This window comes from Aricia agestis, chromosome 22, assembly GCF_905147365.1.
Source record: "Aricia agestis chromosome 22, ilAriAges1.1, whole genome shotgun sequence".
NCBI lineage: Eukaryota > Metazoa > Arthropoda > Insecta > Lepidoptera > Lycaenidae > Aricia > Aricia agestis.
The window spans coordinates 6659648-6681947 of record NC_056427.1 but is presented as its reverse complement, the minus strand read 5'-3'; the positions used below and the strand labels follow the sequence as shown (position 1 = coordinate 6681947).

At 38.3% G+C, this 22300-nt stretch overlaps 1 long non-coding RNA gene across 1 annotated transcript; it reads right to left on the bottom strand.

The window, feature by feature from the left end:
• Positions 1 to 9364: 9364 nt before the first annotated feature.
• LOC121738039 lies at positions 9365 to 11169 on the bottom strand. The gene is made up of 2 exons (XR_006037218.1): positions 10785 to 11169; positions 9365 to 9776 (listed from the first exon to the last, which is right to left on the bottom strand). It is a non-coding gene; the product is annotated as an uncharacterized LOC121738039 (long non-coding RNA).
• Positions 11170 to 22300: the final 11131 nt, after the last annotated feature.

Sequence of the window (22300 nt, the reverse complement as noted above, 5' to 3'; positions counted from 1 at the left end):
TCTTCTCCTTCACTTCCTCGAGGACAATAATGTAAAAAGTTTAGGAGAGAGCGAGTCCCCTTGTTTGACCCCTTTGAGGATTCGGAATGTTTGGCCAGTGCTGTTAAATTTTAAATTGGCGGTAATATTGCGGTAGATATTTTTAAAATGATATAATTATGTATGCGTTTTCTATTTTGTCGGATGTGGAGGGCTCAAATATTATGCGCGTTTAATATTGTCAAAAGCTTTGGTGTAATGGACGAAGGCCAAATATAGGGGTTTTTTGTATTCCGAGTATTTCTCAAGAAGTTGGTTTGCCAGCAATATAATATATCTAATGAAAAATAATTATATTGACTAAAATAATAAAAATAGTTTAAAATTAGTGAGAAAAATGCACTTTAAATTTAAATTTTTGCTATTAACCGAATGACTAAAGTAAGGGCGTTTGTGCACTACACGGAATTTTACCGTCTGGCGTTCATAAATTTCACGTTTGCCATATAAATAAGGTAGGAAATCGGGATGCCGCGCCGCGCCGGATGGTAAAATTCCGTGTAGTGCACAAAAAGTTTATAATAAACATTTGAATATAATTCACTTTCTTTCAGAAAAGTTTCAAGGTTCCATAAATATAACAAATACAATGTTTAAATCGTATTCACCACAAAAACCGCCTGGTGGTTCAGGTGGTTGAAAGACCTCAGGCCAAGATCCATAGGCACCAAAAACATCTCAGGTCGGTGCGGGCAGTTGGAAGAGCTCAGGCCATGATCCATATTCACCACAAAAACTGCAGGCTGGTGCGGGTGGTTGGAAGACCTCAGGCCAGGATCCATATTCACCACAAAAACTGCAGGCTGGTGCGTTTGGTTGGAAGACCTCAGGTCAGGATCCATATTCACCACAAAAACTGCAGGCTGGTGCGGGTGGTTGGAAGACCTCAGGCCAAGATCCATATTCACCACAAAAACTGCAGACTGGTGCGGGTGGTTGGAAAACTTCAGGCCTTAATTCATATTCACCACAAAAACTGCAGGCTGGTGCGGGTGGTTGGAAGAGCTCAGGCCATGATCCATATTCACCACACGGACCGCTGCATAATGATTACGGTTGGGAGAGCTTGGGAGAGGGAGAAAAAGGGTATTACGAGAGTAGTATTATTATAGATGGTAGGAAGCAATACTCGTAACAATAGTAAATGTAAAAGCAATTGTATGTTTCAATATGCGTGATATTATGCCCATTCTTACCAGTCTTTTACAAAATAAATATTATACGGAACTATAATTTTATTTAAAAAGCCTATTTTTTTTATGAAATAAAGGGGGCAAACGAGCAAACGGGTCACCTGATGGAAAGCAACTTCCGTCGCCCATGGACACTCGCAGCATCAGAAGAGCTGCAAGTGCGTTGCCGGCCTTTTAAGAGGGAACAGGGTAATAGGGGAGGGTAAGGAAGGAAAGGGAAGGGAATAGGGGAGAGTAGAGAAGGGAAGGGAATAGGGGAGGGTAGGGAAGGGAATAGGGGAGGGTAGGGGATTGGGCCTCCGGTAAACTCACTCACTCGGCGAAACACAGCGCAAGCGCTGTTTCACGCCGGTTTTCTGTGAGAACGTGGTATTTCTCCGGTCGAGCCGGCCCATTCGTGCCGAGGCATGGCTCTTCCACGTATAAACTAAATATTTAAAAAAATTACAATTTGGTACGAGAATTTAAATACGTATCGTCTTTTCAAGAGCCTATTCAATCCCACTGGTGCGCAAAGGACCACCCCCAATGTCCATTTGTCTCGTTCTAACACCGCAGGCTTGCCTGGCTATGGCCTTTTCAGGCCTGGCCTGGCTTTTTCGAGGCCGTCCACGGTGGCGTCTTCCGTCTTTTGTTATCCACTCTGAGGTGACCTTTGCCCAACGGTTAAAATGCATGCGGTATTACCCGCCCAGTCCCAATTCAACCTGACAGATTTTATGTCGACGTCTTTAACACCAGTCTTAACGTGCTATTTTTTATTTGGTCAGCTAGTTTTACATCTAATGCTGCGCTCCATTGCTTTATAACAAAACCTGAGCTTAGGACCTTAGTCTATAACCAGGTCTGAGCACCGTAAGTTAGGATGGGTAGAATAAACCTGTGACTAGTCTACGTTTCAAGGAGATTGGCAAACCTCTCTTTATCAGGACACAGTTGTCATGGAATAGTAGCTTTTCCAGGCGTTTTCAATATGACGATGGACTTCCTGTCCTAATTTACTGTTAAAGGAGACCATCTGACCCAAGTAGATATACTCGTCGACATATTGTCATTCTTGCCCATCAACGTCGTCCTACGTTTTCTGCTATTGGTTATTGTTTGTGTTTTGGTCAGAAACAAATATAAAAGTACAATAATATAAAAATAATAATATATATTATTATAATAGTATTCAGGTACATACTTAGCACGGGGCCAGACTGACGTGGTGTGAAGCGTCCATAGATATTTTTATTATTATTACAAAGGTCACGTAGGTCAGTATGGATATATTCCCATATTAGGCATGGTACTAGGGCTAAGAGTTAATTTTTTGGGTTCCATACCTAAAGGCTAAAAACCTATTACTAACACTACCCTGTCTGTCCGTGTGTCAGTCTCCGGGCTGTATCTCAAGAAACACTGCAGAGAGGCTACTGAATTTTTCACAGATTGTGCTGTTGCCGCTATAGCAGGAAATAGTAAAAACAAAATAAATTATAATACCTACTTAAGGGGGATACCATACAACAAACGTGGGAGAGCCATGCTTTGGCACGAATGGGCCGGCTTGACCGGAGAAATACCACGTTCTCACAGAAAACCGGCGTGAAACAGCGCTTGCGCTGTGTTTTGCCGAGTGAGTGAGTTTACCGGAGGCCCAATTCCCTTCCCTATCCTCCCCTATTCTTTTCCCTTCCCATCCCTACCCTCCCCTATTACCTTTTTCCCTCTTAAAAGGCCGGCAACGCACCTGCAGCTCTTCTGATGCTGCGAGTGTCCATGGGCGACGGAAGTTGCTTTCCATTAGGTGACCCGTTTGCTCGTTTGCCCCTTATTTCATAAAAACGCGTTTTTCTGATTCAGTTAAAGATATATGAAAAAAAATGTGGTATAACAATTTTTTTAAAAATATTTATTAGATTACTAGCTGTCCCGGTGAACTTCGTGTCACTTCAAAACCTTCCCTGGACTTCTACGAATATTTTAAGACTAAAATTAGCACAATACGTTCAGACGTTTTCGAGTTATATCGTTACTAACACAATTGAAAATCCATTTTTATATATACTAGCTGTCCCGGTGAACTTCGTGTCACTTTAAAACCTTCCCTGGACTGCTACGAATATTTTAAGACTAAAATTAGCTCAATCCGTTCAGCCGTTTTCGAGTTTTAGCGCGACTAACACATTTGAAAATCCATTTTTATATATAAGAAGAACAGTAGCTGTCCCGGTGAACTTTGTGTCACTCAAAAACCTTTCCTGGACTTCAAGGATTATTTTAAAACTAAAATTAGCAGAATCGGTTTAACCATTATCGAGTTATAGCGTTACTAACACAATTATAAACCCATTTTTATATATAAGAGAAGAAGAAGATATAGATAATACTAAGCATCTTAATACATTGGTATTAAGCTGCTTAGTATTATCTTTATCTAATAATTGTATTAGAAGGCGACGTCTAGGTTGCTCTAGCTATTGCTTTTCTCGTTGTTATGCCCATTAAATTTTATGTCACCATTTATATTTCCTGGTATATTTTGATTACTGACAGTGAGATCAATGTTCGCATTACTATTATGTGTTTTAGAAGAATTATGGTTGATATTGGTAACATGTCCCTCCACGTACCCATAAAATGGGCCATAAGTTGGACTACCACCGACATTATCGTAAACAATATTGACACTAGGTTGTGAGAATTTGTTTAAAAGTTCTAAAATTTCCGTAAGACTTGCATATGTTCTTACAATAAGAATTTCTCTTGCCTTTTCTTGAGGAACGCCATTATTATTATTTTCATTCGTAACTCCTTTATCAATATTAGCTAACAGTATACCATCTGCGCCATTTTGTAGTTCCATAGTCTTGTTAGAATCGTCATTGTAATTTTTATTATCATCTTTGAAATTAATTGTTTCTTTTTCAATTCCTGTGTCGACTGTGTTTTTAGCGTCATCCAAATTAACTTCTTTTGCAATATTTTTTAGTATATCTTGTCTTAAGTCATGACCAGTCACAAAAAAAATACTCAAAATAGTATAAACAACACATGGCATTAGTTTCATCATGCTTGGGTCGATTCTTATGATTACTACTTGTATAACTGGAGTCTTATATAACGGAAAATTAGTTACCGTTAATTGAATTTTCTTAATTAAAACCTAAAAGTCAATAATTATTTTCACTTTCCTATCACTAGATGATTAATCCCATAATTAATAATTAAAAGCTTAGCAAGACGTAAGATTGCGTGTGTATTCGTGTTGGGCATGCGAATAATCATATTAGTCATGGTCTTTTAGTAAGTTAAAAATTCATGAGCTACTTAGTGCTAAGTGGTATTTTTTTGTTAAATTATTCAGTACTATCGAACTGTCCCCTGTTTTAATCACAAAATTATAGTTGATTTTTTTTTTAATGAAATAAGGGGGCAAACGAACAAACGGGTCACCTGATGGAAAGCAACTTCCGTCGCCCATGGACACTCGCAGCATCAGGTTTGCAAGTGCGTTGCCGGCCTTTTAAGAGGGAATAGGGTAGGGGAAGGTAGGGAAGGGAAGGGAATAGGGGAGGGTAGGGAAGGAAATGGGGTAGGGGATTGGGCCTCCGGTAAACTCACTCACTCGGCGAAACACAGCGCAAGCGCTGTTTCACACCGGTTTTCTGTGAGAACGTGGTATTTCTCCGGTCGAGCCGGCCCATTTGTGCCGAAGCATGGCTCTCCCACGTATAAAATAATATGGATAATTGAGCCATATATCCATATATATATATATCTCAACACGTATTTTCATTTTCAAATCTCTGAATTTTAAAATTTTAAACGAACTTGCAACCCTCATTTTATACTTTGATGATGATGTTTCGGGGAATCTATTCTAAATTGTTAGATAATCGTATCGTCAATAATTTATAAGAAGTTTGTTCAAGACATATTATGATTTTCATGCAATATTAGTTTTCTATTGTATCGAGGGACGTTCAGACGTGCTTGTTTTCTGCACATCCGTTCAGGGGTGAGGATATTTTGACGTTCTTCTCCCTTTGGCCATGGTTCGGTACTATTGGAGTACCGCCGAGTTTTATAACCTACTGTTCTTGCGGGCGCCCTTGCCTCCGCGGAGCCTTTATTGCAGAATTACTACAATGTTTATAAATGCTATGTTAGTTATCTAAGTTTATCAATTTTTGATTGCCATTTGGTAAAGGCCTCCTCTATAATCTCTACGAGAATGGATCTCGTCTGTCTCTGGCCACTCTATTCAAAGTTACTCCAACAATTGGTTTAAAATCATCAGCCCACCTTTTTCTCTGTCTACCTTTACTCCTTTTGCCATGTCTAGGCTACTATGAAGTAATTCGTTCACTCCATTTCCTACTCCTAGGAAAATGGAGTGAATTGCCTCCGCGGAATACGGAAGGATATTTCTCGGAGAACCGCTCAGTCAACTGACCCTATCACCGAAAACGTTCGAAAATAAAATTGATGTAGGGAGGCAGCTTTTTAAAAAAATAGATACGTCTGACTTGTTACTTTTTTTTATGTTCATTGGAATTACATACTAAAATTAAAGAGATGATATTACACCACTATCACTACATAATATACTATCAGTACAAGTATAAAACAAAGTCGCTTTTCTTGTCCCTATGTCCCATTAATCTTTAAAACTACGGAACGGATTTTGATGCGGTCAGTGATTGAAAAGGGATGCTTATAAGTTTAACAACATTCATTAAATAGTGGAGAAATACTGACATTATTTTTGAGGTTTCTAATGTGATATCGTAATGCTCTTATTTTTATTCTTAAATAATTTCATTTTTTCCGCTTACGATGCAATCGCAGGCTGAAACCTTTATCAAAATAATGTATTAAGTATTGTACACAATAAGGTCTACAGAAAACTTCGCGATGGTATATGTATATCTCTGGATATCCCACAATATCATTTTTTGTCTTTTACTTTTTACTACAAACAATCAAATTAAATAGAATTCTTTGCAAACAATGGTTAATTTTCGAAGCGATTTTAACCAATACGGCATTAATCCTAATTCAATGAAGTACTGTAAAATTTAAATATGTGGATTGTTGATTTAATGCAGATCAACAAGGTGTAACAAAAATAAGTGATAATACTTTAGGGTGTGTACGTGTTCCTTGTAGAGAGTTCACTGTGAAAGTAGCAGCGCTGAAAGACCAAATTTTTTTTCACTTTTGTACGGGGAAACTTGTGACGCTCGTGTCCTTGCCCATACAAAAGTGAAAAAACAATCATTTTTCAGCGCTGCTACTTTCACAGTGAACTCTCTACAAGGAACACGTACACACCCTAAAGTATTATCACTTATTTTTGTTACACACTGTATATGGCCCTTTACAGCATAATATGACTTACTTATATAAATATTTTCGAAGATATTACAGAATTAAAAATTGCAATTTGCAAAAATTGCATTAGATTTCGCGGCGATACCGGCCAACGCGTGGCCCGCCCACGGGTTGTAATGAATATTTAAAATAAAAACTACTGAATCGATTTTAATCACCTTTTGGGAGATGCCATGCCGACTGTATGTGCACCGCAGACTCGATCACACAACAAGTGTACCCTCTGCGATCTCCCTTTCAGTGATAGACATAGGCATTATATTTTATACCCGTGCGAAGCCGGGGCGGGTCGCTAGTAATATTATAAAAACGATAGTTTTTCATTGAGTTTATTAGATTTTTAATTAATAGTACCTATTTTAGATGATCTGTAATATTGAGCAGCTTAATATTAACAATTTTACCACTTCTTGTAATGATACGAGCCTTTACTTTCATTTCGTCATGTTAGTTTTTACTAAATAGTAGGTCACCATTCATATTGCCTTCTATGTTTGAATTATAGACATTACCAAGAGCAGTTTCTTGATTATTTATTATTTCGGAATTATCATACGAAATATTAGTGATGTTTCCTTTGATGTACCCATAACTTGGTCCATATATTGGATTACCACCATTATTCTTATGAGTAATGGTTATACTCTTTTTCACTGGGAAATTCGTTAAAAGTTTTATGATATCTTCAATTTTTACCTTTGTTCTTACGATAAGAAGTTCCTTTACCTTATTTTGTGCTACTTTATCATTGTTATATTTATTTTTAGAATTATCGTCAACATTTACACTCGCATCAATTAGAAAAATAACTTCTGCATCATCATGTCGATCTATATTCTTGTGAGGATCTCCATTATACATTTTATCATCAACTTTGGCAAACTTGGACTTTTCTTCCACCATTCCCGTGTCGATCATTTTTACGAGGTCTTTAAATTTTTTGTCGTTCTCAATCTTTTTCAGTATATCCTGTCGTAAGTCATGACCAGCCACGAAGACGAAAATTAACATTGTCAGGACGCATGACATTAGATTCATGATGCTTGTAACAATGTTGCCTCTAACAATGAACACTTTCCCTTTTCAAGACTATAAGCAGAAATAATAATCAGATAATTTCCCTTTCCTAATTAAAAACTCGAAGCTTATAATTATGATTTTCATTTTCTTATCACTTTGCCAACAATTAAAATCTTATTAACACACATACATCATTTACCTACTGTTGTTAAGTATAGTATATGTACGTGACGTACATATTCCCCATATGGGCGCTGTTTTTAGTTGTTAGAAATAAATAATAATTTGAGTAATTAAGTATTGTAGAGAATGTTCTTGAATGAAAAATACTTTTTGTAAAGGGTTCTAAAACCCTGCCAAAGTTAGTTTATTTATTGCTTTTCTTTACACAGTTTATAGTTTTCAGTCCCAAACACATGTTAATCTAAACTCATGAGATAATTGTACGAATGTAACACGCTCCACGTATAGTGCTAGTTAATTATTTTGTTTTTAAATATCTATGGACGCTTCACACCACGTCAGTCTGGCCCCGTGCTAAGTACCTAAAGGACTTGAGTTACGGGTACCAGACAACGGAAATATATTTAATACTTTTATACTATACATATATTTAAGATTTTTATTATATCATATACATATTTAATACACATCCAGACCCAGGAACATTGGAAACTTTTTGTTCCGTCGGCGGGATTCGAACCCGGGACCCCCGGCTTGAGCTACCGACGTGCTCACCACTGAGCCACAGAGGTCGTCATTCAGTTTGTCTTAGTCTTTAACTTTGTCATTGCCAAATCAATTCAGGGCCAAGATGCCTGATTTAAATAAATAAATAAATAAAAATAAAATAAATTATTTTATATTTTTGGACATTGAGTTGTTGTCTGTACTAGGAAATAAGGGGGACGCGAAGGCATGAACAAGTTTGGTGAAATCCCAGTATGCAGTAACATCATATTGTATTGTATACAGTCAGACCTTACCCAACCTTGCTAGAGATAATAGTTAGTTTTAGTATAATCGTGTATCAAGAGACTAACTGCTACGACTTACGAGTTACGAGTCATCAGTAATAGTAGTGTTCCTAACGGCTATATTTTCATAACACGCTATATGGAACATGCTATATCTTACAAGCGCGCTAGTTTTGACGCTACGTTATAACGAATGACATCTCGTTTCTTTCAAGGGCGCTAGTTTTAACGCTACGTTATAACGAATGAAATCTCGTTTCTTTCAAGCGAGCTAGTTTTGACGCTACGTTATAATAAATGAAATCTCGTTTCTTTCAAGCGCGCTAGTTTTAACGCTACGTTATAACGAATGAAATCTCGTTTCTTTCAAATGCGCTAGTTTTGACGCTACGTTATAACGAATGAAATCTCGTTTCTTTCAAATGCGCTAGTTTTGACGCTACGTTATAACGAATGAAATCTCGATTCTTTCAAGCGCGCTAGTTTCAACGCTACGTTATAACGAATGAAATCTCGTTTCTTTCAAATGCGCTAGTTTTGACGCTACGTTATAACGAATGAAATCTCGTTTCTTTCAAGCGCGCTAGTTTTGACGCTACGTTATAATGAATGAAATCTCGTTTCTTTCAAGCGCGCTGGTTTTGACGCTACGTTAACATACTGCTGGCGACATTCCGGGTTACTTTATTTACTAAATGCACCTTTTGCATCGCACACTTATTTTATAGCTAGGCGAATGAAAACAAAACAGAATTCCTTGAATTTTATTATCTCATTAAAACTTGGCATATTTTTATTCAGTATAATACTTAAAGCATTAAATTCCGCTGTAGGTTCATCTTTGCTGTGCTGGGGCCATCCGCCTCCCTCCCTTCTCCTTGATAATACGTTGTGAGATTTAAGACGAACCAATCTTTGAGAAAAAGGAACCAAGATCAAAACAGCAGATATATTGTATTTTCTGAATAAAGCGAACCAACACCAAAACGGTAGATATAATATGAGAGTTACATTTCCTCATTTTTGATTTTTGATTATTCTATGTTATTAATATTTTGTCCTAAGAATAGATCACCAAAACTATTAGTTATTTTTGTTTTATTCGTTATGTTATGACTGTTTGTATCAACGCTTATAAGTGCACCGCCGATTCCGAAGGCACCTAGAACAATAATAAATTGTTAAAAACATACATTTGGCACTCGGGGACTGCCGAGGTGACATAGCATTATGTATCAACTTATTTAATTATAATTTGCATCCGTCTATCGGTCGTTCTGTGTTCATCCCCGGGTGTTAGATTTTTAGGGTTCCGAAGCCAAATGGCAATAACGGAACCCTTATAGATTCGTCATGTCTGTCTGTCCGTCCGTATGTCAAAGCCACTTTTCTCCGAAACTATAAGAGCTATACTATTGAAAAATGGCAAGTGGATGTAGTCTGTAAACCGCATTAAGATTTTGATACAAAAATGGAAAAAATATTAAAAATTTTAGGGGTCCCCCATAGGTACAATTGAAACAAAAAAAATAATTTTTCATCTAACGTACGCGTGTGGGGTATTTATGGATAGGTCTTTAAAAATCATATTGAGGTTTCTAATATTATGAAATTTGGTTCGAACGATCTCTAGCAAGTAGTTTTCTTTATACGTCATAAATGGTAAGCCTTAAATTAATTTTCATTAAATCAACTGAAATATAAAATAAATCCAAAACCTTTTAATTTCATTAAAATAAACCTTATTGCTGCTGCGGAACCCTTCATGGGCGAGTCCAACTCGCACTTGGCCGCTTTTTTTTAGTTACGGAATTACTTGATTTGGTCGGTCGGTGCACGAAGCCCACTATAAAAGCTATTAAATAGCTTAAAAATGTACAGGGATACAAGGCTCATGTGTATAATGTGACATGGCCAGAAGCAGCAGACCACTTTCATGTCATCCCTCAATGTCATCCAAGTATAATTTTGCGTAGCGAAGAAAGTTATTTCAATTTTGAATTTTATATCGCGTCACAATGCAATGCTGGAACCTCAGAACAGGAAAATAAGGCTAAACAGTAAGTTAAAGTAGGTGTTGACCTTAAAGGTCTTGAGACTCAGCTTGAATGTACGTCTTACGCGCGAGTAAAAACGCTTGTAACATTCTGTAACAAAAGTAAAACATTACCAAGAAGTTTTAGAAGAAACGTTCCTATGCTCCGTCCAATGAAGCGACCACTTTCTCGATCATAGATGTATACCGCATTGTCCTTCAGTATTACTATGTTTCCTGGGTTTATGTTATTGACAGTATTGTATTTTTCTTCTACAACTCTTGCGTGTAGTGAATTTTTCTTATTTTCCAGGTCATTTTTATGTCTCGTCGTTTTCAAAAGGATTTCCGCTAAGTCTCCATGGCAAGTGGCTAAAAGTAAGCCTAGTATCAGTACTCCTTGTAGCAACTTGTTCATGTTTCTAACGATGTCTTTTAAGTTATCGCTTTCTTTTATATCTGCGTCTTACGTCGTTAATTATTACCTTTACCCGTTAGTGAGTACTTGATAGTGAGAAACGATTAAAAATTAATTAAAAAGTTAGGCCATTCGTCACTGTTTTGCTAATCTGTAAAGCTGGGCTTCCCACAAACTCTTCGAGAAATTTACAAATTGAAATTATATTTATACATATTGGCGTGATGCAAGGGGAGACAATCTCGCCAATCCTTCTCAACTTGCACACAAATCTCTCAAAGGTCTTAGAAGAATTATTTATAGATCAATCAAGAAATGAACAATTTATATTATATTGTAATATCATAGTTTTAATAATAATTTTTTTATTCAGAAATTTTGTTAATGTTATAATTTATTTTGCTGGATATTTTATTTACTCTTAAAATCATACTCAATATACATACATGTATGTAATTCTTTTAGTTTAGTAATTTAAGTATTCATATTGTATTTTGTGGAGATTTTTTTACAAATGCTGTGTCACCTGCTAAAGACTATGCATCAGAAGAATTTATAATTGTGCTTGTTTTAATAATGTTTAGATAGAAGTACAGTTTGGTATCCTTATTAAATAAATAAATAAATCCTATTTCCGCATCTATGAAATGTCCAAGAGTTTTCTGCAAAAAACTGATCATATGAAACTCTTTAAACGGGCAATGGGACCACCTTACATTCCTACCATTACTTTTAAGTTTTCAGGATCGACAGCGGTAGCCAACTCCTTTGATATGCTCTCACGGGTGCCTGAGGAACAAGCTAAGCTGACTTGAGGCTGTCTATCACAACCTGCGGCAAAAGAGTCAATAGATTTAATCGCATGCTTTGTATCGTCTACAGAAACGTCATTGAAGGTATGAAGGAAGGACTGAAGCGTATCGCTCTTTGTTGCGCTGTAAAAGGAAGGAGATGAAAAGTGACGAATAGCTGCGTCAAGGTCCAGGTTGGTCAGTGGAGAGCTGGTACTATTTTTACTTATAGCAAATGACAATAGAAAACGCCAAACGCGTGACGGATCTTTTTCTTCAATCTTTGTTGCAACGGTTAAGAATGAGACGACATGTTTCCTTATTTGCATCAGACGGCTCCTTCCGGAATTTAAGCCTTGCATTATTCCTTTTTTGCTGCAAAGATTTAATCTCATCAGTTAGCCAAGGCGCCGGACGACGAATTTTAATGGGTTGAACTGGAGCGTGAGTGTCATACAACCGTATTATTGTGCTATTTAAGCTCACTCACTCATGTACAGATTGAGCTGCTACAACAAAATATTATACTTTTTAATTACTTCATAGGCTCAACTTCATGAACTTTTCTGTAGGTCGTAAATCATTTAAGTCATTAGGTAGACACGTCCTAATCTATACATATAAAACTCAAAGGTGAGTTACACATACGTGGGAGAGCCATGCTTCGGCACGAATGGGCCAGCTCGACCGGATAAATACCACGTTCTCACAGAAAACCGGTGTGAAACAGCGCTTGCGCTGTGTTTCGCCGAGTGAGTGAGTTTACCGGAGGTTAATCCCCTACCCTATTCCCTTTCCTACCCTCCTCTATTCCCTTCCTTTCCCTACCCTCCCCTATTGCCCTATTCCCTCTTAAAACGCCGGCAACGCACATGCAGCTCTTCTGATGCTGCGAGTGTCCATGGGCGACGGAAGTTGCTTTCCATCAGGTGACCCGTTTGCTCGTTTGCCCCCTTATTTCATAAAAAAAAAAGGTGACTGAGTGACATGGTGATCTGTCAACGCATAGCCAAAACCACTGGACGGATCGGGCTGAAATTTGGCATGTAGGTAGATGTTATGACGTAGGCATCCGCTAAGAAAGGATTTTGATCAATTCTACCCCCAAGGGGTCAAAATAGGGGATGAAAGTTTGGATATAATAATACTTGCTAACGCGAGCGAAGCCGCGGGCAAAAGCTCGTCATACTATAAATGCGAAAGATTGTAAGTTTCCATGATTGTTACTTATTGAGGTGTAAATGGCTGGAGGGATTTTAATAAAATTTGGTTCCCATTACCCCATCTCTATTACCCCATCAATTGAAACTTAGTAATTTGTAGCTTTTTTTTAGTGTTATAAGGAGTGTGAACCAGCAACAAGACAAACCTGTCAGAGTTTTTTGTTGATGTATATTAACATGTATCTTTTATACTATTATATTGGTTAGCGTGGGAATCGTACATTTTTCAGAAATATAAAGTAGCCCATGTCCTTTCTCCACGACTCAAAACTTTCCCATATCAAATTTCATCAAAATTGGATCAGCGGCTTAGACGTGTTTAGATAATAGACAGACTGACAAACACTTTTTCATTTAATAATATTACGTGTATATTATAATAAAGACACCTCCGTGGTCTAGTGGTACAGAGCGCGGCTCTTGACTCGGAGGTCGTGGGTTCGATTCCCGCGTTGGAAACATGTTATTTCCAAGTTTGGTTAGGACAATGCAGGCTGATCACCTGATTGTCTGACAAGTAAGATGATCCATGCGTCGGATGGGCATGTAAAAAGTCGGTCCTGCGCCTGATCTCTCGCCGGTCGTGTCGGTCTTCCGTCCCACTAGGTTATGAGAGTAAAGGAATAGAGAGCGCTCTTGTGTACTACGCACACACATGGGCACTATAAAATTACTCCTGCTTAGCTGGCCTGGTTTCAATGAAACCGGCCACCGTCACCGAAACCGGTGTGGGAGCTGTGGAGATATATATTTGTTTTTTTTACAACGCGTCCATAAATATATAACGTGTAAGCACTGCACGTCCTATGACCTAACTGCCGTCTTCAGGACCTGTTTAGTACGCTTTTTTTGACATAGGCAAAATGCTTTGCGCATCCCCGGCGGATTGGGGACATCGGCCGGGGTATGTGTGACTCTCCGAGGAACTACCCCCTAAAACTCCACTTAACTTAACTTAGATTAACCATAGTCAAAGTACGATCGGCTCACCGCAACCTTACCAACGGTCGCCGACTCATCACAGCGTGCAGGCTTTTCTTATCAACGGAGAGCAGGGTGACCAAATCGGTCATGCTATTAAAACTCCGTTAGCTACTTCCCTGAACAACCCTTTCTGATAATCTGCGTGCTAGCAGGCCGTGGGCGGTGGCTGTGGTAGTAGTGGGTTGGGAAAAAAATGAAAAAAATGTAGGTTCAGCTGAATTAAAACTCCGTTTTTTTATGAAATAAGGGGGCAAACGAGCAAACGGGTCACCTGATGGAAAGCAACTTCCGTCGCCCATGGACACTCGCAGCATCAAAGAGCTGCAGGTGCGTTGCCGGCCTTTTAAGAGGGAATAGGGTAATAGGGGAGGGTAGGGATGGGAAGGGAAGGGAATAGGGGAGGGTAGGGAAGGGATTAGGGTTGGGGATTGGGCCTCTGGTAAACACACTCACTCGGCGAAACACAGCGCAAGCGCTGTTTTCTGTCAGAACGTGGTATTTCTCCGGTCGAGCCGGCCCATTGGTGCCGAAGCATGGCTCTCCCACGCTTATTTTTTTTGGCTGCGATATATTAATTATACAGCCTTAAAAACATCATAAAGCATGTTTGATTTTAAAAGCAAAAACAAAAGTCAAACGTCGAATTCAAACACGATTACTTTGACATTGTGGCTGCGAGCCAGCAGGGGCGGATTTAGTTTTAGAAGGAAGGGGCAGCTTGGTTTTAAGTATGGTTTTAAGTGTCATGAATTAAGCATTTTAACTGGAAAAAAATGTAACACTAATATTGAAGACGTGAGTGGGTGGACAAATGACTTTATATAACTCATGGGTAAATACATTTTTTGTTCCTTATAATTTAAACAAACCTTGTTATTTGTTACATCGAATTTGGTTCAATTTGGTAATATTTGGCTATGTGACACAGCAAAAATAGTTTGACTATCTCATTATCAGTGGTTGGAAAGGAGATACTCTTAACTTTTTTTACACTTCGGGAAATGCTACAGCCTGCAATGGAAAGTACACTCGAAATATTGGATTCGACCCCAGTCCTATCGCGATTATAAAAATTTTTATCCATCCCCAAAACTTGACAGCACCGCTTAAGATTTTTAAGAATTTTATACATACTAATATTATAAATGCAAAAGCGTGGTTAGCCGTTACCTCTTCGCGCCCAAACCGCTAAACCGATTTTGTTTTTTGGGATTGGATGGGGATACTTTGAGTCCCAATAAAGGACATAGGGGCAATTCCATATGTGACTGACTCTACATTTGATACGACTTGCGTTTTATTTTGTCATATATTATGGTTACTATCATGTTGTTAATATCAATTTTAAGATGGCTTTGTAGCAGATTAAACAAGTTAACTTATGCAGAAAAAATGGTGTACACTGTTGTTTTCAAATAGCATTTATTTAGTCAAACATAAACGTGACCGACACTACATGCAAAAGGAAGTCGTTTCCGAGAGTGTTTGTAAACACCAATAATCTTCCTCTCTGTGTGCTAAATAACTCTACTTTGCATTTTTATGGAAAGTGCATGAAACAAACTATTATAAAATGGTTACCTATAACCTGTAAGTTATTTAAAAAAATATTTATTAGCAAAAGAAATTGTGACCGACACTACAGCCCAAAACGTGACCGACACTACACTCACTTTGGGCAGGTAAAAGTCGGTAGTTTTACATGACACCTTAAAATGTATGTATCTCAGCACGTACAATATGAACTCTAAAATTATATAAAAACAAATCAGTAATTAGTTAATTCATTAAAATGCTTCTTTTGAACTTAAACATCACAAAAACGAAATCACTAATAACTTGTCAAAAAATAACTCAACACGAAATCTTTTAAAAACTATTAACATAATAACCCAAGAGCCAGCGATAGGCAGACTTTCGTCATTCTATTAAGCTAAAAATTTTCCTTTATATAAGCCCGCATAGAGGTAAGAACGACCAGACACTATGGAGTTTCGGTCGCTATTACTTTAGAAGGTTTCCAGTTCTGCAGGTCTACCTTACGTTCAATAAAGTTTAAAGATCAATAATTTTATCTTATTTCCTTGCGATATCTGTAAGAATCTCATGTTCTACTGCAAAATTTTTGTGACAATTGTTTCCCATTTCCAGACATTGCAAAATTTTGGATTATATTTGACTTTGAGGTGGTCCGGCAGGTTCTTAAAATAATAACTTAGCTTTCTGCTTCTCTCTCTCTGCTTTCTATAGCTATTTTCGCCATCTATCACCAAAACTAACAACCAAAACGCTACTTTTGGGCGTGATCAACTCTATAATGTGACCGACACTACAAAAATATTTTTTAGAGTTTAGGTGTTATAAAAAAAGATGACAAATTTTTAATGCCAGTATCATTTGAGTAACGGCGTCACGTACAAAAGTTTCTAAGTTTATTGATGTAAAAGTAATTTTACTGTAGTTAAAGACAATAATGTTTTTTATGTGACCGACACTACAACTCGACACTGTGATCTTACAAGCCTATTATATCTTTTTAAAATGAATTTTACCGAATCTCAAAAGCTATATCCGTATTTAACTCTGTGAACAATCAGTGTGCAACAAAATATGACAAGAATTTATAGATAGATAGCGTTAAAACTAAGTCAGAACTTCATCACACAAAACCACACTCAGCCGAGCTCACGACATCATCTCATAAATGGCAGCTTTTCTAGAAAAGTAATGCTTAGAAATTGTTGCTTCTATAAAATCTTAATAGTACCATAATGTTGCGACTACAATTAAGTATATTTAATACCAAAATCAGGTATTTATTTTCTTAGTTTATGGTAGACTTTTACATGGAACTGCCCATAGGATATCTTTTATCTCGGAAAACGTACGGTTAAAAGATTCAAATAACATTACTAGAATCCGACACTGGCCTGTAATCCCGGATTTAAAAAGCGAACACTAAATTTGAATTTCATGAACGTCGCCATACTAGAGATCTTTTGAAATTAGAACGTTCGCCGCGGCATATTTCACGTTTCCCGCCAAGCAGTGCTGCCAACTGCACAATTAGAATAAAAAAAACGTTAAATTATTATGAAATTGTGAGATTTTTAACTCGCTTGCCCGTAACTTAATTTGAATTTCATTTTTCGCGCCTTTTCGCGAATTAGCTGCACGGGAAATTTTCATAACTGAAATTCGTAAGTATAAAGCATTGTGTGAAATTAAAGAGCGAATAACGCCACTAAAGAATTTTTAACTTCAAAAACAAGAAAATATTATTATGATCATGGATCTCAAGAGATCCATGATCATAATAATATATGCACAGTGGAGAAAAAAATGGAATGAGCTGGAGGCATACCAGCCAGGCTAACCAGTTGCAGTGGTGACACAGGAGCGAGCATAACGGAAGACCTTGGGGGAGACCTTACCTTTGCCCAGCAAGTAGGAGTAAAGGCTAATAAAAAAAAAAACAAAAAGAATAAATATCAAAATCATTGCATCAAAATCAGTTCAGATAAGAAGGAAAGGATTGTAAAAGTACGAGGTCTGTGACAAAGTAGTGATGATGATATGGTGAAGAAATAGACAGTTTAGGATTGTAAAAATGAGTGATGAATTAGCTATGATATTGGCATCACCGTCACCATATTACCGCGCTGTTGATGAAATTGCGGTGAAGAAGTAGACACTGATTGTAAAACTATGAGGTCGATGATAAAGTGATGATGATGATGTGGTGAACAAATAGACACATCTTCAGGTCAGGTCGCACGACAAACAATGGCTAAGTGATTGGTGTACCACAGCGGGGCATTAAATTTTCATATCCAATCACTTGGCTGGGTGTGTGGTGCAAACAATAAGCTTGAGCGTTTAACAATACTAGGTGTATTATATTAAAATATTCGTAATCTTTTCATAAAGCTATAAGCTGTTAAAGGGGGAGTGGAGGTGAATCTCAAGTAATCAGACCATAGGAGGAGGGGGACTTACGCCTCAGCTGTAAGTCTACATAGCCATTAGATAAGCACCAGTGGTTTAGAGCGTGGTTCGTAAGTTCGATTTCCGCGCAAAAAAAATGTTGTTTCAGTTTTCTAAATAAAATTCACTGCCTACACCCATTCACCATACGATTGACATCAGCGGCTGTACCACGAAACCGTTTTTAGACTCAAACAGTCGTATTCCGTATCGTTATACCGCGTTCTACTACACAAAACGAGAAATGACGTTGTTAGAGCAGTTGTTGTTCGTAGTAGGTCTACAGGTACAATTCTCGTCTGGGCCTGTAGACAAGTGGCAAAGCGCTAAAGCTAACGCTAACGCTAACGCTAACGCTAACGCTAACGCTAACGCTAACGCTAACGCTAGCGCTACAAAATGTATGCGATTTGACATAAGTCATCGCTTCGCTAGCGAATACTAATGTCAAATCCATACATTTTGTAGCGCTAGCGTTAGCGTTAGCGTAAGCGTTTTACCACTTGTCTACGGGGGCTGTTGTGTTGCTGTCGCATTTCCACCCGCTCCCACCTATGGCATGCAACCCCAAAATCCCCTGAAACTGGATGTAGTCAGTTTAATTGAGTCGCGCCGCTGAAAGAGAACCTAATGTCGCAATTATCCGCGCCGAAACGATCTAGCTGATAGAACACAGAGGTACAAGGCTCGTCTATTTAGGCAATAAACGATGCTCGCAAATTCGTTGCGCCAAAATTATCGAACCGTATCGGTGATAAAAGTATCCGGTGTCATTTTCCGGGACTCTTTTTTTTTTTATGAAATAAGGGGGCAAACGAGCAAACGGGTCACCTGATGGAAAGCAACTTCCGTCGCCCATGGACACTCGCAGCATCAGAAGAGCTGCAGGTGCGTTGCCGGCCTTTTAAGGGGTAATAGGGGAGGGTACGGAAGGGAATAGGGGAGGGTACGGAAGGAAATAGGGGAGGGTAGGGAAAGGAAAAGGGTAGGGGATTGGGCCTCCGGTAAACTCACTCACTCGGCGAAACATAGCGGAAGCGCTGTTTCACGCCGGTTTTCTGTGTGGTATTTCTACGGTCGAGCCGGCCCATTCGTGCCGAAGCATGGATCTCCCACGTCAAAGACTCTGAGTATCTACATACCAAATTTGAGCAAAATCGGTCTAGTGGTTAAAGCGTGAAGACGTAATAGACATACGTATGTCTGTCTGTCTGTAACGCATTAATTATTTCATTGAGGTGAAAAAGAAAAAGTACAAAGTACTCATCGAGACCAATCAAACGAGCCCAAACTCGATGGGATAGTGTGGTTTTATTATGGAGGTCCTATGGCTATCTTTCAGCCCTATAATCAGATCAGCTACAAAACTCAAGAATGGCTGACCGCTGAACCGATTTGGCTAATTTTATATAATATATAATTAGTCTCAAAATATTCGTGGACGTTCAGGGATTGTTTATATTAGGAGTTAAATGATAGGAAGTTACAAGTCATCTAAGTTATTTTTGTACACATGGGCGTACCGAGGGGGGGCAGGGGGGGGCAGCCGCCCCCCCTGGATCATGTTGACGTCCCTACTAAGTATATTATCTAGTACTTTTATCTATAAAAATAAAAAATTAAGAAAACGATTTTTTGCCATTTGTTTGCAATACAATATTTTAACTAAAAATATTAATTTTTTATTCTTTATAAACACCTAGCTTATGAAAAATCTGATTTGCCCGCCCCTGGCCCAGAACCTGGGTAATTTGCCCCCCCCTGGAACCAGAACCTGGGTAATTTGCCCCCCCCCCTGGCCCAGAACCTGGGTACGCCCATGTTTGTACATACAACCTTTCTGTAAATTTTCTAAATAACTACGTATTTATTAAAAAACCGCATCTAAATCCGTTTTTAAAGACGTAAGCATTAAAGCCAGACAACGGGAAGCGGACAAAACAAATTTTGTATTATGACGTATACTGTGTATATGAATGTACGGCAAACAGACCCTATAATTTGTGAAAATTCTCCCAAACTACACGAGAATTCGCCGACTCCGTTTACTTTGAGATTAAAGATAAAACTGTCTACAAAGGAACGGCAGTGGGGTGGCCATGATATTGTGGTTTTAAGGAACCGCAAGATTTTTTTATCTAGATGATCCGATGAACTTCATAATATCACTTCCCTTCTGAATAGAGATATCATCCAGGTGTAAATCTAGATGACGCCTCAACTCCGTTGCGCCAAATTGCGTTTATTGCGCAGGGACCGTACATTTTTTCGGGATAATAATGAAATGAAATTAAATAAAATTATGTAAATGAAATAAAAAGAAATGAATTGAAATGAAATATTTATATCTAAATAGGTTAACAAAGTTAACACTTTTAGAACGTCGCGTCTACATGAGGCCTACCACCGGTTCGGGAACTACCACGGCTAGAAGAACCGGCGTAAGAAACTCGCACGGGGCCACCTATTACCAAAAAGGTGGAAAATAACAATAATAGCTTAAGCTAAATTACACTAAGTATGTAAAATGTGGTACATTTATATTATAGAAGCGGCCTATGGTTTGTCAGCTTATTTTTCCCAAGGTGTGCTAACATTGAGAAATAAGTAAGTATCTTATGTCCTTTCCTGGGATTTAAAGCAAATTTTATCAAAATCAGTTTATCGATTTGGGCGCGAAGAGGTAACAGACCGACACACTTAATATGAGTATAGATAACGCTAAACATGAGTCGACAGTTAAAAATTTTAGAGACTGGTCCCCAATAAACAACTCACCATGGTCACCCTACTCTAAACAACAGTTTGTGGAGCTCTTTGTATGGACAGAAATAAAACTTCCCCCATTGTACAATAGTCTGATTGATATATTTGGAAATTGATTTGAAGCCATTGTGTCTATACGTATTATCAAATTGGCTGATGCAGCTCGAATGGACTGGTTATATACTTACCACACGGATCGGTCACGGATCATTAAAACCAAGCCTGTTACGTGGGAGTAATTCTCATAGTGCCCAAGTGTGTGCGTAGTATATAAGAGCACCTTTTCCTTTGCTCTCATAACCCAGTGGGACGAACGACCGACACGACCGAATTTTCACATGCCCATCCGACGCATGGATCATGTTACTTGTTAAACAATCAGACCTGTATTGTCCTAACAAAAATTGTAAATAACATGACGGACCAACGGACGGATGGACAGACGGACAGACGGACAGACAGACCGACAGACAGACAGACACACTTTCGTATTTATAATAATAGTAGGGAACTTGGAAGTATGGATTATTAAATTATCAGAATTTATACTCGAATTGCACCACAAACCATCCGAATTATATTGACGACCTGCACATTCCCGCGCGGCTTGAGGCGGCACCTCCGTGGGCGGCACCGAGCTGCTTGCGCTCCCTTTGCAGTTTGCAGTCGACCACAGTCATAGATCTTGATCTATGTCTTTGCCGCGTCTGGCAGCCTCTTAACCTCACCCTTTGAATAAAATCGGCTTTCCCAAAAAAAAAAAAAAAACACACGCCATTTCTCCCCTCCGATAAAAATACTAAGCCAAATTAGATATAACTTTGGAAGCGATGTATCGATTGTGCCGAATTGTCAGGAAATGGCGCGACTTAGGGCCAATCTTCTTCACTAATACTTTACCAGCGTAGGGATAGCAGAAAAATCAAAGTTTTTTTCTCGGCTATTTCAGAAAAAAGCCGTTTTTAATTTTTTTTTGTACGCTAATCAATTTTTTTCACCGTAAAAAACATCCCTCGATTCCACGAAAACTTCAAGATACAATTTCCCAAAATGGTTTAGACGTTCTCGAGTTTTAGCGTGACTAATACAATTTTAAATCCATTCTTATTTATATAGGACATAGATTAATCTTATGTAGGAGCGTCTGTGGCCTAGTGGGTAGTCCTTTGGTTCGTCTCGAGAGGGTCGAGCACTCGATCCCGGGTGGAGGCGTGTACCAATGACATTTTTAGAACTCAAGTACATAATACGGGACGTATGGATTCGAAGGACATAGTTAGGTAATTGGACCCAGACTTTTGATCTGTCTTTTACTCTGGACTAGGCCGACTATGTTGTGAGAATGCCATAATATTATGTGCATTGTGCAGACATTTTAAATTCTTTGCTTTGAAAATACAAAATAAATCATCCACAACGGAAGTAAACACCTTGTTAGGTTTCCGTTCCCAGAGGGTAAAACGGGACCCTATTACTAAGACT